Below are 24,285 nucleotides of genomic sequence, written 5' to 3'. Positions count from 1 at the left end.
GAGAGAGAGAGAGAGAGAGAGAGAGAGAGATTGTTATTACTTGAGCCCCTGTGCCTGAAAAAATTCCACCTTTTAACTTCCCAGTTTATGAGCCCCTAAATCCACTTTTCTGCTTATAATTGTTTATGTTGGGTTTCTTTTATTTACAATGAAAACATTCCTAACATACAAGGTTAGGGGACTAATACACAAGATTTTGCTATTCTTCAGGTAACTACTTGGCTTTGGCAATCTCTCTCTAGGCTAATCTATGTATCTCTTTCCTCACTGGTAAAGTGGAGCTAAGTCTAGCTGCAGTGGCAGGCACACGCAGTACCTCTCAGGAAATGTTTGTGGAATGAATGAAGTAGTTGACAGACCATTTTTGACCTACAAAAGAAGCAGTTTCATATGGTTAAACTAATGATATTTTCAGCTACTGAGAAAGTAGAAGCACATTGTCAGTTAACACTTACTGAGAACCTGCTATATGTGGGCTTGTGCTGTGAAGGAGACCATAGCCAAGTGAGGGATTCAAAATTTACTAAAAAAACTATTGCCACTGTTGACCTCATTCTATAAACTAATGGAAAGATTAGTTTTTTTTTTAAAAAAAGATTTCATATGTATTGGTGGAATGTCACTTGTACAATCTGACAGGGATCTTAATAGTGTCAAATTCAAAGAAGAGTTCTGTCACTACACTCCTTAGAACCCCTTTGTTTGCAACTTCTTTCTTCTTGAACCATTTGGAACTGCTACATTTGCAACCTCAAAAGGCGAGTATCAAGGAATCAAGGAAAATACTGAACATACTATTGTCTTTCGTTTGGTCTTTGTGCCGATCCTCCGTGTCTGTATGAGAATTTCCTCCTTTCACGCCTTTTGTCTGGGAAAGAACCAATTCAAAAATCTTATGTGTGCTGCATCAAATCCCCAGTTCACACCAAGCAGAGGGTCAAGAATAATGATGGTGCGCAGCAGCAGAATAGCAGAAATTCTGCTATGACTTCAGCCTGTGCGTAGCTGGACTTTCCAACTAAATGGCACCTGAGATGACCGTCTATGCTTCTGCTGTCCATACTTCTTGATTCAGATTTCCAGACATGGTGCAGCAGTCTGGTGTGATGACTTACTCTACATATCTCAATTTCAGGGTGTTTGCCCACCAGTGCTCCTCCACATAATGTATACTTAAAAACAGAGCCAATTCGCCTAAATCAAACTGCCTCCTGATCCCGTGTAGAAAAAGAATTACCCATTGGGAGAATACGGTCATTAACCTTCCTCGAGCGGTCGTTTGGTTAGCCATCCTGTCGACAACTCAGTGGATCTTATGAACTTCTTCCCAGAAAGGGACATTGCTCAGCTTTAAATAAACGACATTTTCTTCCTTTCTTGTTTATTTTAAGCGAGGCCTCTTTTTGCCCTGCTCACTCCTTTCACTTAAAAAAACAAAAATCACCTTCATGTGGAATAACTTGCTACTTTGCCAAATCTGTCCATCAAAATGAGGAACCTTGGGAACGTTGTAGTGGGTCTATAGAATGAGTGCTCTAATTTATGAATGATGGACTTAGAGAGTAAAAATGCATGTGGTAGAGGCTACGGGCACTAGCACGCAACCCTGATGTTTTAATTTACCTTCTGCAAACAAGAGAGATGTTTTTCTTCTCTGTGAACATAAATACAGCAGTTCAGTGCAATGCAAACTGTGGTGCACGGCTGCAGAGCTCCTCCGATGTTGCCAAACCCTCGTGCTTGTGCACACACATTTTACAAGGGGGCACTCCCGTTGCTAGAGGAACTCGAGTCAGTTTTGCGTGAATGCCCTGTGATTGGCAGGAATGCTGGCTGTTGTAAGTATCATATTGTTTGGTGGTGGAGAATATTTTTTATTGCCAGTTCAATAGCATTTCACAGTTATTAAACCAGAGTCATTGTCCTTGGAGGCTTCCAAAGGCTTAGAAACTTTGGGGCACAGGGGAAAAAAAAATACACAGTCACAAAACCTGTCAATTATCCTCATTGTTCCCATGTGGCTGTCATACTCTTGGCTTTTAAGGCATTTTGGGAGAAATGTCGAGGAAGTGGCTTTTCAGACATATGGGCAAGTTGTTTTTCATAAATAAGAATTTATGGGACCAAATTCAATCATAAAAATTATTTTGAAATGAAAACATTTAAGTAGTGACACACCTGTATTATTACAACTGCACATTAAACCATGTAGATTAAAAAATGTTCACAGTATTAGCAGATATGGCCAAAATATCCTATAAACTCCAACATAAATGCCTGCCTGAAATCATTGCTAGGGCCCAAGTAAAATGCTCCAAGGAGACGAATGGATGTGATTAGGGAGGGAACACATATATTTCTCTGCAAGTAAGAGCTCCCCCAGCTCATTTGGCAGATAATGAAAATATCCCGCAAGTGAGCTGGGTGGATGACCTTGTACAGCTGGCAGGTGTTAGTGACAATTGAGGACCTGCCAAGAGAAAAAAGGCAGCCCAGCGGACATTTTTCCCCTTTGGTAAACTAAGTTTTCGTGGGGGGCCTCAGGCTGTTTCTGTGGTATCGACAGGGGACCCCAACAGCAGCACAGTGTACTCATTTGCGTTGTCCCCACATAGAAAACATTTAGGGTCTTCTGCAAACACCCGACTTTCTGGGAATTTGACTACTTTTTTGTTATTTCTCCTGACAGCACCAAGGCAGGTCCTGAAGATTTCGCTCTCCTCAGCTCTTTGTATACTTTCTGTATTGTTTTCTTTTGCTTCCTCCAAGCAAAGTTTGTGAGACCCCGAGGACCACACCGACACTCAAGTTGGAGGATGCACGATTAATCTTCTGCCGAAAGAAAAATGCATTTCTCTTTGAGTGTCTCCGGCAACAACTGGGTGTGGGCAGGAACTTGTGTTTACCTAAACAAAAACAGAAGATGTATGACCTCTCCATGCAGCTCTGTGGCTAGCTCTTCTCTGATGCTGCCACGCTATGCCTGGATTCTGAGATTCTTCCATGTCTCTAGAAGGAGTTGCAATTTGAGGGGAATATACCCTACGTCGATGCTATGGTCGATGAGTTTATGGTGGTTGTTCTGTTTGGTCCTGGCTTTCCACTTCTCTTTGTGAAAGGGGAAATCTCCCTTAAATTCCTGGAAATTTCCTCTAGTTATTCTCTCTTCTCTGTGTCAGTCTCCTCCACCCCAATTCTGCCACTCTTCATTTCCCACCAAGGGATGTCGGGGTTCCTTACCCGGAGCTTTGCAAGGCAGACTCCTCCTGGGATAACTGAGAAACCGTTCCCTCCTGACTGAATCTTTCTCACATCCGTCGTATACATTTTATGTGATTAATCTGCACTGTTCTAGTCTCAGCTTATCTTTTGCCTCCTCAAACTTTCCCTGTATCTCTCAAAAGGAGTTCACCAGGCTCTGCCTTCTATTCTAACATTTAAAATAGAGAAGAAGAATCTTTAAGGTTAATGCTAGCCTATGTCAATTAAGCTACTTTTTAATAAAGAAACTTACTGGCTGAGTTGTTCTCATGGGCTATACAATTTCAATTTTGTCAGGATATAATCCCCCCTTCCTGTTAGTATATGCTCAAGGAGTCTTCTGTGAATATTTTTGAATAAAATGGATGAGAATCTTGTTTGACCTTAAAACAACAACAACAATAACATCTTCTCATTGAAAAAAAGTCTGGAAGGATATACACCAAGATGGTAGCATGGTTGTCTTTTGGGTGATTTTCTCTTTTTCTGTTTGGTGTGAATTTGTACTTATACTCAGAAAAAAAGAGGTGTTTTACTAATACCCCTCTCCACAAGCTCTTTGGCATTGTAGTGATTTCACAAGGAGTTATTTGTAAGGAGATCATGCCTCCAAAGAGGATCTGAGGATTTTCTGCTACCTATATCAGTGTGTCACTTTGAGCAACTCACTAGGTTAAGGCCTCAGATTTTCTTGTGTGCAAAATGAGGACAATAACATCCACTTCCAGGAATTATGGTGACAGTCTAATGAAGTAAAGTATATGGAAAAACATACATGTAATATGCTACCCACACAGGAGGAATAGCAGTAGTAATCATTTGTTTAGGGGGCGTCAGTGAGGCCAACGTGGGCTAAGGAATCTAAAATCAGGGAACGCACATGCTGGCCATCTGATAGACACAATATAGGTATTTTACTTTTAGCCTTCAAATTTGTGCAAGCATTTTAGTATTCTAAAGGGCAGCTTACAGCACTGTTTTGTGAAGAGAAAGTATGTGTGTGTGTGTGTGTGTGTGTGTGTGTGTGTGCACGCGCACGCGTTTGGTGATGACCAAAGTACCCCAGATGCAATATACACCATCGAATTACAGTAAAAGTAATTGTTTCAGTACCCATATAATCTCACCACCCAACTGATTCAAGGGTTTTTTAAAAAAACTGGTTTATGTGGTGCCAGATGTTTGGTAAACTGTCACAGAGGGGTGAAATTATTAAATACAGAAGCAAAAAAACCCAAACAGAAACGATGACAGCCTCTCACAGAACACCCAACTAACTCCCTACATGAAGCTGCTCTCCTGGCAACACAAGCTGTAGTGGAGTTTTCCCAGGAAAACCTTTCCCACAGCGATGAAGTGGTCGTCTGGAAGCAGAGGCAGGTAGAGAATAGTGGGTGGGGAGGGGGAAATACGGCCACTCAAGGCATAGTGATGTTGTGGTCAACAAAGGACCGCATATGTGACAGTGGTCCGATAAAATTACAATGGAGCTGAAAAATTCCTATTGCCTGGGGACTTTGTAGCTGTCCTAAAGTCCTAGTGCAATGCATTACCTTTTCTATGTTTGCATATGTTTAAATACCCGAATATTTATTGTGTTACAATTGCCTACAGGCTTCAGTACAGCAACATGCTGTGTAAGCTTGCAGCTTAGGAGCAATAGGCTATACACTCTACGATGTTCACACAATGACAAAGTCACCTAACGATGCATTTCTCAGAAGGTATCCCCATCATTAAGCCACCCCTGACTATACATTGAATATCTCCAAAAGCACTAGATGCCCTGGTGAAGACGTCTTGCCTGAGTGGGCTTCGAACCGTTTTCAACTCATCTCGAGTGCCAGGAGGGGCTGCTCTTCTTGCGGGTCTGGGTTGTTCAGCAGTGAAGGGGTTACGTGTAAGGGTGATCAAAGATTTAAACTGTCATGTCCACAGTAAGCCGGGGAACAGGCTGTGCAGAGGCCTTAATAAATCTGCCCTTGACTTATGGCCAAGCCTCATTCAGCAGAAAATTATTTCTGTAGCATATTGAGTGCTCTGCTCTGATGGAACAGAAATAAAAGAAAGGTGGAAATGGGGAGAAGAGAATGGAAATTCAATCCATATGCGGTGGGGAGGACTCTTCAGTAAATTCTTTCTCAGATGAAATAAGAAACAGCATGTGTAGGACTCTCGGAATAGGGTGCATTCCTTTGATTTCTAAAACTGTCTTAGGGGAAGAAAATGGACAAGGAGTGATTCTCCGGAAAGGTCAATAAGGAGGGCAGGGAGGGGGCGAAGGAGGGGAAACCTCCCCCTTAGTGATTTAGACATCATTGCTCGTTCGCTTATTCATTTAGTTGATCAGACTTTATCGAGTGTTTACCTACTGCGGGTACTGAGAGGAGCGAGACATCTTGAGCAGTTCACAGCTAATGAGTTAGATCCACACGTTCATCGGACTCCTAACATTTGTCAGGTACCTGCTCAGTGTGACACAGCACAATGGAGATGGGCTCCTGGAACCTTCTCTGAATAAAATGTGAGCATGTGCAGTAGAATTTCAGGTATCAAAGAAGGGCCAGTACCTTTTTTACAAGACATTTTCCCAATTCAGTGTAAGGAATAGAAGTTTCATTAATTTGAAAGGCAGATTTGGAGAAAAAAAACCAAAAACAACCCCAGTCTCTTTCTCAGACATGTGTGATTTAAATCTCTTTATTCCTTTTCCTTATGATATTTTAGAAAGCGAAGAAGGAGTTAAGGTTGGAGGATTCTGTATTTTTCAGTCCAGTTCATAAAGGCATGAAAGATCCTTTCAATCCCAGACCAGAGATAATTTGAATTCGAAGGACAGTTTAGGAGATAGGACTCCTCTTTCTACCGGTTTTGAAACTATTGGGAAAAGCTCAGAAAAACACAAGAAAATAATGAAAACGTTTCCTCTTCTAAATAATTTATTTGCTGTTTTTTTTTTTCCTACCTATACTTTCATTCCCAGAGCTGTAATGAGTTTTAGGAACATAAGGTGTCAGATGTGGGCTTTTTGTTGTTGTTGAGTTCTCTAAATTCATGACCTCTCTGGGCATTCTAGGCATAGATAATATATAATTTACAAAGGGATCTTCAGCTTTCATCTTCTCTTCCCTCTAAGTTTTGGAGCTTTTTATTCCAAGTGTGATTTGTTTTGCTGCAGGAGAACTATCCTCGTTTCAGTTTCCTAAAGTTTCAGCAGAGGACGTGGCATCCTGTGGTATCCTGATGCTCCAGCAGACTCTCCCTGAGTGGGCTACGTGCCTCAGTGAGCTACAAGTGTGGTTTCTTCCCTTCCAAGGGTGTTTCTGCCCTTGATCTGTACCAGAGACTATGGAAGGTGAGGGACCAAGGCAGAACCAGCTGGTTGTTTTAAGGCAAAGGATTGAGACAAAGGCTCGGACCATATGTGAAAATGGAGATTCTCATCTGCAATTGAGAGTGGTGGTTGGCTACATTGGCGTAAGGAAGTGGAGGGGTTAAATGGGGGAGCTATGCTCATCATAATCTTTCAGTGCTTCAGGGAACCAAGATACAATTAGCCCAGGGACTGTTCCATGAAGGACCGGATTACCAGTTTCCAGGGCAAGGTGAGCCATCTAACATGGAGTACCCAGAGCCATTTATTTGTCTTTGAGCATGTCTGAGTGAGAATAGGTTCCCTGAGGTGGAACCAATTCAGAGGATCTTCTGTGACCTTCATCTATCTCTGTTTCTGTCTTTCTCTCCGTCTCTAGCTCTCTTTCTGAGAAAGTTAAACTCAGTGGCCTGAAGAGGACTGGGGCTGTGGTTATCTCTCCAGATAAACCTAAGTAGAGCCTTGGAGATTCAGAACTAGAGAGGCTGAGTAAACCGACTACTGCCGAAAAGACTGACTGCTGTGGGTCAGTATCTCTCTGGATGTTAAATATTTAATGATGCATTATTTGAAAGATATTATTCATAAGCTCGATTTAATATTGTTGTGCACAAATGTATATATTGAATTTTTTTTAAATTTTTATTTGTTCACCTTATTACCTACTTAACTGTACAAATAAATTTCATCCTACAGAGCATCCAGTTACAGCTGGATACAGAGGAACTTGCAATTACTTATGCTGCCCTGGGTAAATAACACCTTCACTCTGCCCCTGACTCTCCCCATGTACACAAGAAGAGAACACACCTCTTTTACTTTCCTCATGGGGTAGAAAGACTAAGATGATCTCCCTCCTCACCACAACCCCACTCAGACTTGAAGTTCTTTGAGATGCTTCTACAGAAGTAAAACGAATGATGACTTTCTTTTATTTTGATGATTGTAATGTGGCCACCTTCATTTAGTACTAGAAACAAAATTGGAGACCCTGGCTGGTTTCATGGATGGTTTAAGTATTATGATCTGTTTTGATCCATAACTGATGAATACATTCACGTCATCTTTCTAGGAGGCCACATACCTCTTTTTGCCCAAGTCCTGCCATGACATGTGCCCAAGGACTTTTCTCGCTCTGCCCAAGAGAGAACTGTTAGGAAGCATCTCGCCAGTGTCTGGAGTGGCCAAAACCCCTTTCCTTCCCTTTCCCGTCTCCCCTTTTCTTACCTAAGCCAAATTCCTTTGCTTTACTCTTGAATTCAGAGAGTTTGTGCACTGGACAAAAGGGCTGGAGAACTCAGAGGGAACTTTTGACAAATGCCTTGGGGTGAGGGGGTGAGGAGGAGGAGGGAGAAGCTGAAGGAAAAAGCAAAACCTTTGGCTAAGAATGAAGAGGAGGAGGCACCAGTGATCATGGAGGAGGGTTTGCCTATTAATTCCTTTTCACATTCTTGACTTGGCCTGAAACAAAGGAGGCTCAAAGCTGTTAAAAGAAAGGAAAACCATGGAACTCAAACAAAGCAGGCCAATTATAAGGGAAAGTGTTATATCAATGCGTACAAGTGTCAGGGTAGTTCATCCTTGGAGGTGGAATGAAATCCACTGATTGGCTTGATGAAAACTCCAGAGAAAATGAAAAGAAAGGAATGTGTCCGCATATGATTTTTCAAAAATGCAAACTTGATTTTTAGCTTGGTTTATCTAAGATTGAAACTTAGCCAAATGATTGCTGGGAAAGTATTTGGTTAGGTTTTGAAAGACAGTTTGGTGGAAACTGACTAGCTGTAAAAATGGAATAGTTGGAATGACTGGGAAAAATAAAATTAAGAACTGGAAAGGTGTGCTCAGAAGACACAAGGGAATGAAAAAATGCAGAGCAGGAGATGGCATTTTGTATTTGAGAGGAGGAGAGTAAAGATGTCTGAGCAATAGTTAATTTGCCAAGTTTCGAGTTGTAAATTTTTTCTTTGATGTGGTTTCCAGGAAGGATTACAACTTCAGTCTTTTATGCAAAGTGGCATCTTACTATAGAACAAAAAGCATTAGCCTGTAGTCACTGTATCTGAAATCCTGAATTCTGCTTCAGGCATTCATCTCAGGTCTAGTTAACTGTAGAAATAAAATTGGAGAGAATTTGGCCTTCAGGTTATAGGGCTGGAAAATGCTTTGAGAAGCCTTCTGGTTGGATTACTTCTAAACCTTCCCTGACAGATGAAAATTTATCTTATTTTTAAATGTTCCCCAGAGGAAGAGTGTCCACAGACTCCCTTAGTAACTCATTCTCGTTTTTAACGACCTCCACATTCAGGAAATTCCTTCTTCTGTCTTTCCTAAACCCCACTCTGCTACAGCTTCAGTCCCTTTTCTTTTGACCTGCCCCAGTAGAGATGGAAAAGAGAGTGTTGTCCTCTTGCATAAACATCTTTTCACATAATTACAGATTAATTTTTAAAATCCAAAAAGATCTATCTCATCTTCTTTTTTTAAAAATAATTTATTTTTATTTTTATTTTTTTATTCTTATTTCAGCATATTGTGGGGGTACTCATCTTCTTTATCACATTGAATCTCCCTACTTCCTTTGTCCTTTCTCCACAGGTTCCATCTTCCAACCTCTTCCCCACCTTTGCTGTTGCCTCAGACACCTCTTTTGTCTGAAGTCTATGATCTGGGCTGCGGGAGAAGAGAGAACTTGGCAATGCATGTCCTTCCTTATTTCCTTGGGCTGCCTATGCTAAGCTTGTGTACTAGGCTAAGTGGTACTGATTTTAACAAGAAAATTTTAACATTTTTCTTGCCCACATTATAATTGTTTTCAAAGTCAAATTTTGCTCATACGATAGTTGTGTGGGCATTTACTGAGGTATATATTATATCTTTAGGTTTTGGAAGGGCAAAAATAATTATGACATTAATATAATATACTAAGAATTACTCAGTATAATACAAGGGTAAGTTCAATGGTGGCTCCTGGATTAGAAAAAAATCTACTTTTGCTTATGAGATCTTTTCACCAGGTATGAGCATTTCAGTATATCTCTCAGATTTGCCCAATTGTTACTTGATATTTTCTATGAACCAGTTTCTGGTCCTTGGGTTGAACCACTGACCTTGCCCTAGTTCTTGGTGGTGAGACTCTAGAATCTAACTGGCTATCACATTGGCCAGCACCTCACACAAATACATCCAGGGCAGGGCACAGTCTTGATGTGTTTTCTTGGGAATCAAAGCTGTTGGCTAAAAAAAGTAGTGGATCTTTTATAATTTATTTTTGCATTAAATGAGATCCTTTTCTTATTCGTTTGTGTAGAGTGTCCAACAGATTTACATGCTTGGGGGTCAGAGACTCACTGATTGGCTTTATAACTTGCATTTAAAAAAAATTTCTGAAGAGCTCTCTAAAAACAATTTGAAGTAGTCTCAGATTTCCCTGTAGTTTTCAAGACTTGCTTGTGAGGGTGTTAAATGGGAAACAGGTACTTTCAAAAAAAAATCTATTGCTGTTTTTAGGAATTGTGTATTTACTCATAGTTGTATCTTAGCAACAGATCATGGAAGAAACGGAGGCATAGAGTGAGCAAGTTACTTATCAGTCATTCTCTAGAATGAGTTTATAGCAAACTAGGGAACAGTGCTGCTTTAGGAGCAGGAGTCCCAGAGGCCACATATTCATCCAATCTTATTCACTAAAGGGCACCTAGCATGGGCCAGGCACTAGTCTTAGCAGCAGGCTAATTGCAGAGAATATAAACAGACAAAAATCCCTGCCCTTAGAGAAACTACATTTAGTTTTGGTTTTATACATTTATCTTCTCCAGCACCTATTAGCATTAAATTTTTTTCCTTTAAAATAATAAACAACTAAAAAAAGAAGTTTACCTTTAAAAATGTATCTCTTACTTTGTAGCCATTAAAATGATTATTTATGAGACATTTATGATAACGTGGAACATGCTTCCTGGGTTGCCGTGCTAAAGACAAGAAAGATACGAAGTTGCATATGCATTCTGTCCTAAGTCAAAACTAAAAACAACATAATCATCCCCTTTTAAACACATACACAAATAAAGTTTACAAAAAACAGACATACAGAAGAGAAAACAAAATGTTAATGGTGCTTGTGTTTGGGTGGCAGGATAATGGGCAATTTTTCTGCTTTTTACTTTTCTGCATTTTTTCATTTTTTTATAGTAATCATATATTACTTTTATAATAGAATGACACATGTTCATTCAAAGAAAATTATTCCCTTCCATCTTTAAAGGCTTTAAAGTTTTGCAGAGTCTCTCATTAAAATACTTTACCTGGGATGGATCAGTCCCTAAGCCATTATCAGTGGAGACTTGACAGATACACACCTGGGGAAGAGAGAGGGTGCCAAGAGGCCCGAGCCCTGGAGGGAAGTAGAAGTGAATTTCAGTCATTTCATACTTTTCTCTCTCCTGGACAGCTACCCTTTGGCAATCTCATGTTATTCTTTCAGTTAGGGGTAGAAATGAACATTTAATAAATGCATTAGGCATTGTGCATTTCATCCCATTTTACAAGTGAGGAAACAGGTTGGTGGTATTATACAGTTACTTAAAGAAAGTAAGAGGTGTTGTCAGCATTCAAATTCAGTCTGCCTGGCTGCAAGGGGTGAAGACCCGCTCTCCCTGAGCTTCCCGAGATGCTTCTCGAAACTTCCCGACAGAGTTTCCCAGGGTTCTGGGTAGGGTTTAGGTTTGGCAACCATGTGCCTGGAATGGTCAGGGCAGTCCTGATTTACAAGAAATTTAAAAGAAATAACCCCAAGACGGGTCAATTGTCAGATATGTAACTAAATCTGACAATAATTTTGATAGCTTTGTCAGAATATTTTCCATCAATTCATTCATAAATCAGAATAATACCTCTCCTAGACCACATGCCTCGTTTTGATTGAGGAAATAGCATTACTTTGGATTGCAAAGGCAGAGCAGAGAATGAGGGAGTCTGAGACATTTTCTCAAGGCAGAAAGCATTATTTGTGTGTTTGTGTGTGTGTACAAATGTTTGGTTTTTTTTTTTTTTTTGAGTTCAAGATTTGTGCTGAAGTCTCTTAGTTCCTGCAACCTTAATCACAGTCTCTAGGATTTGTTGGGTTGTGGGTTTAATCAGAATTCTAGAAAACTTGAGAAGTATTTTTCAAAGGTTTATCTTTAAAGGATCAGAGCTGTAGAATAACTCAGCTAGCATTTTGTTTACACTTTTTTTTTTCTTACCCAGAGGCCTTGGAGGTTTCTGGCCACTGTATTGGCGATTCTCTGATTTACCACTTTCCAGGAAGTAAAGTCATGGAAGGTTGAATCACTTGGTTCAGTTTTCAAACATCCGGAGGTCATCACACAGCTTGCGGTGGTCGGTAAACTAATACACTTTCTATTTTGGGGACCCAAATAAAATAGCTGTTTAGCACACTCTGTGCTGGCCAGTCTGGAAGCCAGGGCTGGAGAACGCCTTCTGAAACCACCATAGCTCCAAACACTTAGATAATACGAGTTAAGGAGGAAGCAAAACCTGCATGGGTGAATTTTTCTTTTTCTTTTTCTTAATAAGAAGGACACTCAATGAAATTTTTGCATGAAAATAGGATAAAGTTCTCTTGTTCAGCTTTTAATGATAGCATGGATTTCTAAGTAAACATGGATGAAATACAACTTGTCAGCACAAAAATACCGCCTGTCATAGTCATTTGTGTATAAAATATGACCCACAGGTTTGAACCATATGGTTACATGAGTTCTAATTTACGTGGCATCTTCTTAAGTCAGCAGAATGAGTCCTGGCCTGCCTGGGGGAGGTGGAGGCAGCACCTCACCCAGTGAAGTGAAAAGGGCTCCCGGAGGGGGGTGGGGAGAGGCCAGTTTTGGCTGCTGCGGTGGAGATCAGAGATTTGCAAGGCTAAATGGAACCCTCCCCAGGACGACGTGAGCCCTGCCACGCAGTGGCACGGCTGACCAGGCTGTCCCTACAATCAGCTTTCAAAGTCGGACATGTGAAATTGAAAAATATTAAACATCACAGCTTGTGACTTAGCTGTTCCTTCTGTTCCCCACTGGGGGGAAAAAGTAACCCAATCTTCTCTAGACGCGATGGTGAGAACGGACATTTGGATGCCATTTTAAAGCAATGTTTAATGAAGTGAGAAAATGCATTTGCAGTGCTGTGCTCCGTGGCACATGTACGCAAGCCCAGAAGTGCACAATGGACACATTTTGTGATTTAGACATGAATTGGAAAAGCCAAGGAAATGCCATCGAAATAAAAATCAGACTTGAAAGTCTAAGCTGAGCCAGAAACAGATGTACTCTTTGCTACTTAAAAAAGCAATTCTTCTGTCCCCTTCTCTCTTTCCCCCTCAAGCTGTGCCCTGTCACTATCTTAAGACGACCTTTCCATCGGGTCTCCCTGAGATGCTTTTAGTGAACTGGTTGGAGCATGTGACTCTTGACCTTTCTGCAAATTCTGCAGGGAGCCCTGGGGTTCTCCAGCTGCCCTCTGGGTGGTCCCCGCAGACGTGGCTGCAGATGTCTGCTCCTGATAAGTTCAGAGACCAGGGACTGAAGACCCATCAAGGGCTCCCTTGGAGGGTGAAGGATGCAGCAGCCGGGACTGGGGCGCTAAGGGATCAGCCCCAAAGCAGCTGCTCATGCTGGGAGGCTGAAGGCTGCTGGCTTTGGTGCTTTGTTTTTTGGGCAGGTGTGGGGGAGGTTACTCTTGCTTTTTGAGGATTTCTTCTACCCACATCAGCTGACAATGAAATCTTCCTGGAGTTGCCTTTGGGCTAAAGGACGCTATCAGCACTAAGACCAAAAATAAGTCTCAAATATTCATTCTAAGTCAATTCTAAAAGTGGGGATTGCAATTTACATGGCTCAACAGGGCAGACTGATTAGGAAGAAACGTATGGCTGGTAGTATAAAAGGGGAATGGCAGATGACGCATAAGTATAACAGAGAAAATAAATCTAGAAATCATTGTTTCACTTGCTAATAAATGAATCATCATTACAGAGAAGGGAAGTGATCTAAAACTTACTACATATAAACTAAGTACCAGGTATGGACCCTGGCACTTTCCACCTGTGAACTCATCTCATTTTCAGCCCAGCACTGTGAAGGTGGTACTATTGCTCCTGTTTTAAAGGTGAAGAAACTAAAGATCACAGAGATTCAGGCACGTGCTCTTGGGCACAAAGATGATAACGGTTGAGTCAAATGATTCGGGTTTGTTTGAATACAAATTCTGTGCTCTTTCTCTCATACTGTCGTATTAACAGCTGGTCCAAATGAATATTAGGGTATTTTTTTAAATTAAGACTGTTTTTTTCTTCATCTCCAGTAATAAGTTAGAATTTATTGTGATTGAAGTGAAGCATCCTACACGTGTGAGTTTTCGTTACAAAGAAGTTCATCCCTTTCTGGTCCCTTTAAATGGATCCTGTTTGTCTACATACATCCATGCTCATATGGGGTAAAACCCAGAATTTTAGTAAATTTTGTTTTCAGAATTCTTCTAGCCTGCGTTTTGATTGCCTGCTCCACTATTTTTTTGCTTTCAGATTTCTTGATTCTTCAATTTCTCCCTGTTTGTTTGGATTCTGTGTCTTGGCTATTGTTCTATCTCCCCCTTGTTCCCAGCAACCTGTTGGGCCTTCCTCCTCTGGCACTGACCGGATGCCCTTGAGGACACAGTTCCCGGCGTGTTGCTTTCAGGTCTCATGTAAGACTGTGATGGGCAAGTGGCCTCCTTCTCCTGGCTCCCTTATCAGTGATGGGCACTGGGCTGCTCTGTATCTGCACTGTAGCTTTAGTGCAATGATTTCTTTTTAAACTAGAAATAGCCTGATGGTATAATACATGTTTCTGCTTTCTTAAGTAGTGATATTTAGCATTATTGTTATATAGTGAAGCTGTCAGGCCATTGAGAAGGTCAAGACCAAAAGTCTCTTGACAGTTCTGCTATATATTTTTTAATCTGTATATCTGCCCTTTGCAGTTAATGTTGCTTCTTTCTGCCATCAGGGTAACTTTTTACACACAATTGTCATGGTCAAACCTGAAGGTGCTTCTATCATGCTTAAGGTATGAAGGGCATGGGATTTTCGATAAGTCTTAGTTTTTAAGGAGCTCTCCTTTGCTCACTTACCTCTGTTCTTCTCTATGTTCTAATCTAGATGATTCAAGTTGCCCAAAGGGGATGGTGTATTTCCAATTAAAATCCCTACCTTGAGGAATAGATTAGTAGTTCTCAACCTTTTTGCTATCTAAAATCACTTTCTTATTTTCTTTTCAAAATTGGTTTGCAGATTGCATTTATTTTTTATCATTATTCTATTAATTTCCCAAAGACACCTGTTTTTGAAGTGGTAAGTGAGATTTGAACCCAGGTCTGTCAACTAAAACCTGAACTCTTGGCCTGTATGCTACTGGTCAAATTGAGGTATGCATTAGGCTGAACCATATGACATTGCCAATGTTTGATCATTTTTGATCTACGGAAATGGAAACTGCTTGTGGTTCTGCCAAAGAATATTACTAGACTGAATGAATGTAATTTCAGATGGAACCACGGCTTTATGTGCCACTTGGCCTAGGTTAGCTTTATCCTGGAAAACAGACAACTTCTGGGGAGACTTTTGTAAAAATGGCAACAACTGCAATACCACATTCCCTGCCACACACTCCCTCCCCTCCACCTGCCCTGCTCTGCCCGACACCTATACTGCCCCAAGCTCCTTGTAGTTTGGCACATTAGCTTGGGAAACACTAAATTAAGTGGATAACATGAATTCTATCTGATGTAATTTTTTTAAGGCTTAGTCATCACACATAATTAGTGTTCACATAGGACTCTGGGACCCTTTCCTTTTGTCTAGGTCTTTGTCCCAAGTCATGGAGTGAAGGAGAAACTGTCTAGAAGAAAGAGCATTCAGTTGGAGGAAAGCCCTCATAGCCTGGGATTGTGTGCACTCTGAGTAAAGACAGAGATTGCTTACCATTTCTAACTATATGGAGGTCATTAACCATCATCATCGTTATCATCATCACCATCATCATCCTCATCAAAATAGCTAACATCTATTTGTTTCATGGCCTACAAAGAACTCTTCTCCTAACATTCCTATGAGACAGATATTATTAGTTTCCTAATTTTGTAGATGAAGAAATTGAGCGAAGCTGAAGTTCACGTAGTGGGATGTTTGACACTAAAGCAGCGTTGTCTAATAGAACCTTCTGCACTGGTGGAACCGGTCTCTATCTGTGCTCCTTCAGCACGGTAGCCACTGGCCACATGTGGCTGTGGAGCACTTGAAATGTGGCAATAGAACTGAATTCTAAATTTTACTTAACTTTCATTCATTTTAACTTAAATTGAAATAGCCACTTATGGCTAGGGGCTACAATATTACGCAGTGTGGCTCCGGAACCTGTGTTCTCTTCCTTGCCACATTTCCTCTCTTTGGTGCATGGATTCTGGAGATGGAGGAAAGGGAATGAACTCAAACTCTAGCATCTGATTTTGATGGATACAAATTTCTTCCAACACCAAAAGGGATTGCAAGGGGTTACACGAGTCTTGCACAAAATCTTGTCATGTGAAGGCTGTTGGGCTATGTAATATACTCTGGTTTGTCTGGGTGTTTAACTATATTGTTCCCCAAAATACTCCCCAACACAGGCTAAACCAAACTCTCCCAGTTTCTTTCTAGCCATATGGTATTATGACAAACATGACTAATTCCTGCTCTGTTGGGTCTGAATCTTGTTAATCTGCCAACTGGTTAGCACCCATTACAAAGCCGCTTTTATCTGGAGATTCCCATTAGCATGTGAAATTAGTCTACGCCTAAACTTCATCTTGCCAAATCCTCTCTCAGTCTGCTCTTGAAATAGAGTCTGTTCACAATAGAGGTTTTGTTCCTTGACTGTCAGGCTGCTTTCATAAGGTCAGATAATTTGCTTTAAATTTTTTTTCATCAGATATTTAGTATTATTTGCTGCAGTTTAAACTTTGGTAGAGTTATATACATATATGTTTTAAAGTTTCACTTCTGCAACAGAGAAAAATATCTTCTGTTGTCCAACAAACAATTAATTTATTATTATGTGAATTTGGCTTCATAAAAAATAATTTAAAAATTTCACTTGACCCACCGATGCATTGAATTATTCCCTCACCACTAAAATCTCCCAACATTGCCCAAAAAAACCTTCTTGACAGTGCTTTTCTACACTTTTCCACCAGGGATGGTAGGTAATATAAAGAGTCAGAAATGGCTGGATTAAAAAAATTTAAAAATAAAGTTACACTATGGAGATAGGCAGGTTTATGTGGTTCTCCTAAAAATGTATGGTTTATTTCTTTCATAATAACTTCCTATTACTTTTTTAAAAACAATATGTGCTATACATAAAAATTAGAAAAGTCAGAAACAGTTATTCTAAGACTTTTTTGAATGAGTAAAATTTAAAAAAGAGTTTTTTAAAAAATTGAAGTAAGGTAGCCAACTCTTTACTTGGCCCAGTAAGGACAATTAAAAAAAGAAAGACAAAATGAACACTTTCTATCATCATCACTTCTAAGAAGAAATGCTATCATAATACTGAAAAAAGACGGAAACAATCTCAGAATAAAGAATAACCATTTAAAGTGCACGCATTTAGTTTTATAAAAGTGTAATTATTGCAATGTCCTTTTTCTCATTTTTGACTCAGACCTGGGAAAATGTCATGTTGGAAGGCATTTGTGGATAACAGGTAGGGAGAAGAAAATAAAAGTCTCCCTGAATCTCACTTTGCATAGCTGTTCTATTATCTCATTACACTTTACTGGAATAATTACAGCTGTGCCTGTCATTTGAGACTGTGTCCCTAAAGAGATCTGTGTTCTCCCCGGTATTTCCTGCCACTCCCTGCCTTGTCTACCTCCCTCTTTAGAGTGTTTACAAAAGCTCCCTAGAGGTGAAATAATTGCAAGTGAAATGCAAAGATTTTTTTTTCCATCTTCTTGACCCTCCTTTTAAAATATTTATTAGTGCGACCTAAACAAGGTGGGCGATAACCTGAACAGGAAATATGTGTCACTCAAAGCCCATAATTTTTCTGTCCTGGCCAGGAATATTCACTAGGCAGTAGGAGACATTATAGTACACTAGCTAAGAGTCTGGGCTTTGGAACCTGCTTATCTTAGTAGTACCTACTTACTAGCTTGGAAAGATCCTGAATTTTCCCATCTGTAAAACAGGGATACCTACGTCTTTGCACTTAGTAACGTTCTTGCGAAGATTAAATGTCAGTTGGTTAGCACAGGATCTGCACTGCGTTAAGGGCACAGTGAATGGCAGCTGTTGTGGGCACTGGGTGGAAGGTAAAGGAGCCTTTGTGTTTCCCATTATTTGTGGGGTATTGTCATTGCTCACTAAGTATCAATACTAATCATCACAGAAAGTGGGTGGATGCTCTTTGGAAAGGGCAAGAAGGGTCTGTGCAGGGCAAATGTCAGCTGCTTTGATGTGCTGCTGGGTCATTGCTGGCTTCTTAGAATCTCCAAAGGACTCAGATTTGCCTCCTGCTGAATGTTGATGTCCTCTGAGGCGCAGGACCCAGGAGGGAGAAATCCAGGGAAAGCTCAAGTGTGGGTGGGACTCCCTGGAGAAAAGCCGCCCAAGGAATGCAGGGGGCTGAGTCCTGCACCATCAATGGCCTATTGTGAAGGGCTCCAAGATGTTAGATGCTCTCTGGGAGGGCTGAGCTTTCAGAAAAGACAAGTTCTAGAAAAAGATTTGATTGTCGCTTGAGAGAAAGAAAAGATATTTGAATTTCTTTATTTTTATCCCAATGTCATTTTTGCGGAGAGGCAGGGATGTGGAGGGGGAAAACGGCACTGGTCACAGAAGGACAGCAAATCTTACGTCTACAAATCTTCTGGGCCAGAGTGGCTCTCAAGTCTCATGTTCTGAACGAGTATGACTTTATTTTTTTGTCTGTCAAAACTGGCTTGGTTTCTGTTGGGGCGTTTTTGGTTAATGAGAGAAGACTGTTTTTGCTGCAGGTAAAATGGGCTTTCTTGGCTATTTCCATCGCTACGAAAGAATTGTAGGCAGCCTGCAGTGCCTCAGATGGTATTGTTTGAATCTAGGAGTAAAGAGTGATTAAAGTATTTGGGCCATAAGGTTGGCACATGATTTAATGCCTCCTAAGCTGCAGTTTTCCTATCTTTAAAATGGGATGATGATACCACCTGGCCTGGAAGGCCCTTGGGGGGCGCAGAGGCGGCCCTGAGGAGGCGTTAGCTGATGGTAGAACAGGACAAGTAGAGCCAGGCTTGGTGTTTCCCAATTCCTGTTGCAGATCTCTGCACTTTGGACAGCACTGGTGTGTTTCCTTCAGTCACAATTTCTCCCCTAAGGAGCTCCCCTTGGGGGCCATGTGACCCTCCCAGGGCCCACCTCACAATCAGAAAGAGCTGGCGAAGCTGTGAAAGGAGCAGTTGCTCTCCCTGAACGTGATCCAAAAAGTGGTGACTTCTCAGCAAATTGTAGGAGAATAGTTGATTTGAGATTTGGTATATTTATGGTGAAAAGATTAAAGAAAGCCATGAGAAATACATCATTGGAACACAGTCAAGGCAGTTACAGGGTGGGAGCTTTCTCTGTGCTCATTCCCTCGCCTACCCCGGCGCAGGCCCTGCCCTTGGCTGGCCTCAGCCCCAGCCCATCTCCGCTGTTTTCCAAAAGCCACACCCCTCTGCCTCCTACATCAGGGCCTCCTTCTCTTCCCAGGGTTGCGTCATGTCTCATGTGGAGCCTGGGGTCGTGTAAACCCTCTCTCCTATAGCTGTAGGAAATGATGGTAAAATGAGGCAAAGACTCTCAAATTAGTAATAAAATGCAAGAAAACTAAGCCTGTCAATACGTGGTGTCTTCTTTGAGTTTTCTAAACACGGTGTTATTTAATAGACTGTGTTGCATCTTTCCTATTTTCACCTTGGTGGTCACCACTCAAGGGGAGGGGGTGGCTCGGCGCCGAGATGCACTTAGTGGCTGTACATCGGAGTCTGTGTCAGGTTTTGTTTTTGTTCTTCTTGTTAAAAGCTAACCGTTCCACTATGGGGGCACAGTATGTGCCTTCCAATGTGTTGAATATTCTGTTTTCTAAATGCCTCCCAAATCCAGCTGTGTATCAGAAAAATTTGGGGGTAGTGGTTGTCAAATAGTTCTGGGTCTTGACCCTAAGGATCTGGGTCTGGGCTGAGGATGAGTGATGCCCATCTCCTCATCCCAGGAGATCGCGCCAGAGCCAGTTCATGGACCAGCACTTAGGAGCTGCTCTATCAGTGATAACCACACACACATGCACACACACACACTCACACACACACACAGTCCTCCTCTACAGGAGATAATAAATCCCTCCATGGGATCAGAAGCTCAGGGCCTCCCTCTTCCAAAGGAGGCAGCCCTCAGGAAGATTTTTGCATGATAAGAAGCCAAGCCTGGTTCAATTCCCAGGGATGGAATTTAACAGTGACTGATTGATTACTCATCATCTGTTATTTGAGTGGCATAATAAAGACAAATGGGAACTTGGGAGAAGATCTGTCTATAACTCACCTATAGCAATCGGTGCACTGTAGACCACAGGGTAGGCTGCTGGGCCCGGAGAAGGGCAGTTGTTAGTTAATAAGTACGCACTGAGCTTATAAAATGTTTTATTAAACGACAAAATCCTAAGCATTATACAGGGTCTTATTTTGTGGTCCTTATGCTGACTAAATTCCCAGATGACTTTAATGAGCAAATGGCAGCCCATTAAAATTACAGTAGTTTTGCAAAGAAAATAGCTCCCCAGGGGAGGACAAGAAAATGCACCAGTCTGCTACTGTGTTGATAGCTGTCCCAGGAGCTCCCGCTCTTCCCCCAAGATCGCGGGTGGAAGAAAATCTGCTGTTCTGAAAAATGTTTGCTCCCGTCTGGCCTGTCCTCCTGTGTCTGAGAGACACTGCTTGCTCTTGCTAATCAGTCTCTAGCCTTGCTGACCTTGAGGCAATGAAGAGAACAACACTTTTGTGAATATTTTGCTTAATAGAGAAAACATCTATTGCTAAGGATTGGGAAAGAAAGAATTTTTTCCATTTTGGTCTAGAAACCTCAGCTTGCTTTCTAAGAGACAATATCATGAAACAATCACCACTTACCTCTACTAAGTTATCAAATGATACTTTATACTTTATATTGTTATTATATAAATGATAAACCTCTTGTTTAAATTAGAGGTCACTGGGATTTTTGCCTTGGTTTGCCCTCAGAAAAGGCACTGTTTCATGCAGAACAAAGGGGCATTTTCTGATCTCTTCTGCCTATATTTTTCCGAGTGCCCACATAGCACCCTGGACACGGTGCTTGCTGTCTTGGAGTTTAGTCTCCAGAAAGGGCATCTTGAATATTTCTTTTCAGTGCACATCACCAAGAAAGTGTCCTTCGTACTGAGGTGTGGGAAGTGTTCCCCCCAGCACCTGAGATGAAAAACCTGTTTTAAGTCCTGTATGTAATTTGCGTTCAGTGTGGCATTTTAACCCTTGCCATTACTGGTCCCTAAGTGGACTCAACCTTCAACTGATGAATGCTGGGATAGAGCAGAATAAAAAAGATAGTCATAATGTTAAATGATATCATATTCCATTGCACTAGAGCGTATCATAGCACTATCCAATGAATTTTCTGTGACGATGAAAATGGTTCATATCTGCACTGTCCGATAAGTAGTTATTACCTACATGTGGTTACTGAGCACTCAAAATGTGACTAGTGTGACCGAGGAACTGAATTTTTAGTTTCACTTAATTTTATTTAATTAAAATTTATATCAAAATAGCCAGATGCAGCTAGTGGCTACGGTGCATATAGTCAAGCTTTTTCCAATAAGAACATGAAGCAAACTAGGACAAAATAGTATAAATTTAAAAGAGAAATAAAGGGATAAAGAACAGTAAGAGTGAGGACTATGTAGAACCAAGAATAAGTCAACCTCCCTTATGGACTGGCCCGAATGAGACTCCAAGTTTTCCAGCAGAGAACACATAAGAAAGAAACCTTGTCAATTACCTAAATGACAGTGCCCAAGAGCCCAAAGCAAACCCATTGTTTAGGAGAATCACAACATAGTTCTGAGATCAAATAGGAATTCTTCCCAAACCTTCTTCTTTCATCTGTGACATTATACTGTTTAATACCCTCAGTGGCTTCCTATTGTACTTAGAATACAATTCAAAGTTCTTACCATGTTTTGCCAGAGTTCTTGGTTGCAAGCAAAAGAAGCAAGCCCCTGATGATTTAAGCTGCAGAGAAAGTCATTGAAAGGATGTAGGGACGAGGGAGTAGAAACTCCAGAGAGGCTGTGGGAGGAGGCTCAGAGAGCAGTCGGGGTGAGGAAGGACAGGCAGCAGCCAGGACCACTGCTGTTTAGTGAGGACACTGGTCCTGCCATGGTGGGACATCTCAGCTCACCGTGTGCATGGCCACCTTGCCTCACATGAAACATTAAACCCTATGCTGAAATCAGGGCCTTTATTGTGCCCTGGAAACCTATTCTGGTACGATGTTGGCATCACCTGAACTCGGGGAAGATTCCCCAGGATTCACGCTCCTTTCCAGTGTGAAGACTGGAGCTTGCTCATGGGATTCGCAGTGTAGATCACACATCTGCACCCTAGCTGCAAGGGAGGCTGGAGCAGCAAGTCTTCAGTGTTTTAAGTTTTATGGTAAGATGTGATATTGCCTCCTCTAAAGACTCAGAGGCTGAGAAGTTCCTCAAATATAAGAAAGGAGGTCAGCCACTGGGTAGCCACCAAAGAAGAGAAGGAAGAAAAGGAAGTAGAAAGGGAAGAGAGGGAGGGAGGCAGAGAAGGAAGGAAGGGAAGACGGGGGAAGGGAGAAAGGGAGTAAGGAAGGAGCCACCGAACACGCCTCAAGGGCCTGCATGATCTGGCCAGCACCTGACTCTACCACTGTCCTCTTTGGTCACTGCACCCCAGCCACACTGGCCTTCCTTTTGTTTCTGTAACATGCTCCTGCCTTTGCACTTGCCATTCTCTCTGCCTGCCAAGCTCTGCCTTAAACCTTTTATCATTTAGGTCTCCTTTAAAATTTCACCTCCTTCCTGAGGCTTTCTCTGAACAGCTGCTGTAACTCCCTATCGCCCCTGCCAATTGTTCTTTATTTAATCACTCTCTGTTGTATGACCTTGTTTTATCTTCACCCTAATACTTGCCGCTCTGTGATCTTATCATGTTGGTTTATTTACTTGATTCTTATTTGTCTCTTCCCATCCTTGCCCCTAGAATGTAGGCTCTTCTCCACTGCATCTCTAGAGCCTAGAATAGTGCTCAGCACGGGGTGAAAGACAAGAGTATTTGTTGAGCGAATAATCAATGGAAATTCTATATGCCACCACCACATTTGATATGACAATGTGTTTCATTAACGAGTTATAACAAGTTGAGTACTCCTAATAACAGAATCCTTTATATTTGATGAATGCTTTAGAGTTCTTCTCCATTATTTCATTTATTCCTAAGAAAACAAATTAGTGATAGGTCTGTTTTATTAATTAGTTTGCTTTCTTGTCCAGAGCATGGCAGCCATCACACCTGCTACCTTAGTTGACCCTTGATACCATACACCTGAGGTCTCTTGTATGGTTAAATTATGACGATTGCTATGTTTGATTGGCAAGGTGTTGATAATTTTAACATCAAGAATTTTCTAGAATCTGATTCTGTAGACTCCGTGTAGAAGAGCATTTATTAAGTATTTGAAACATGAGCTGGTTTCCTACTTTCCTGCCTCAGCTGAACTGCCCACTCCAAAGTGGAGCTAACTTTTAAGTCCTCAGGCTCTTCATCTCTACCCCAGTCTCCTAGGCAAAATACTTATCACAAATTTTTATTTTTGGCATTTCCTTTCTTATTGCCAATATTCTAGTTTTTGAGTTACAGAAATGGCCTCCCATTAAATTTCCTTCTTTAACTGGTGGTGGCATATTCTTTCCAGGTTAAGAAACCTCTGCCAATAGCTTGGGAACATTATTTGTATTTTGTATTTTGGGACTTGGTGCAGTCCAATGAGAGGTCACATCATTGAAACTAACTGTGGTAAAATATACTGACCAAGTTAAGTAGCAAAACTATGAGGAAGGAGGAAGGCACTTTTTCTTTAATCACATGTCGCCGTTCCTTATGAGATTCCCAGGTAGGAAGGCTTGTTCCCCGGGGGAGTGGCTAGTTTGAAACAGAAATCGGCATGGAGGCAGGGCAGTGTCAGTGTTTCACCACTGAGTCCTGGTGAAGGCTCTAGAGGCTCAGGGTAAAATAGGTCAGGAGAGACATTTGCGGGCTCTAGGTCTGACACCGCCTCTTAGCCCGTGACATAAGTGCAGATACTGGAGTGGAGAATGGAAGCCCCAGCACAGAAAGCCCACCCTGGGGATTCCTTGGAAGCTGTAGGAGCTGATGGCCTGGTGGCCTGGAGAGTTGAGGGAGAGGTGAGGGTTGTGCCAGGTGTGCAGAGCCTGGCCATGGCCCCAGACGCAAACTCCGGCTAAACTGACTTTACTGTGGAATGACTTAGA

Source organism: Lemur catta, chromosome 11 (genome assembly GCF_020740605.2).
Source record: "Lemur catta isolate mLemCat1 chromosome 11, mLemCat1.pri, whole genome shotgun sequence".
NCBI classification, from domain to species: Eukaryota; Metazoa; Chordata; class Mammalia; order Primates; family Lemuridae; genus Lemur; species Lemur catta.
The sequence above is the reverse complement of the archived record's forward strand: the minus strand, read 5'-3'. Positions refer to the sequence as shown.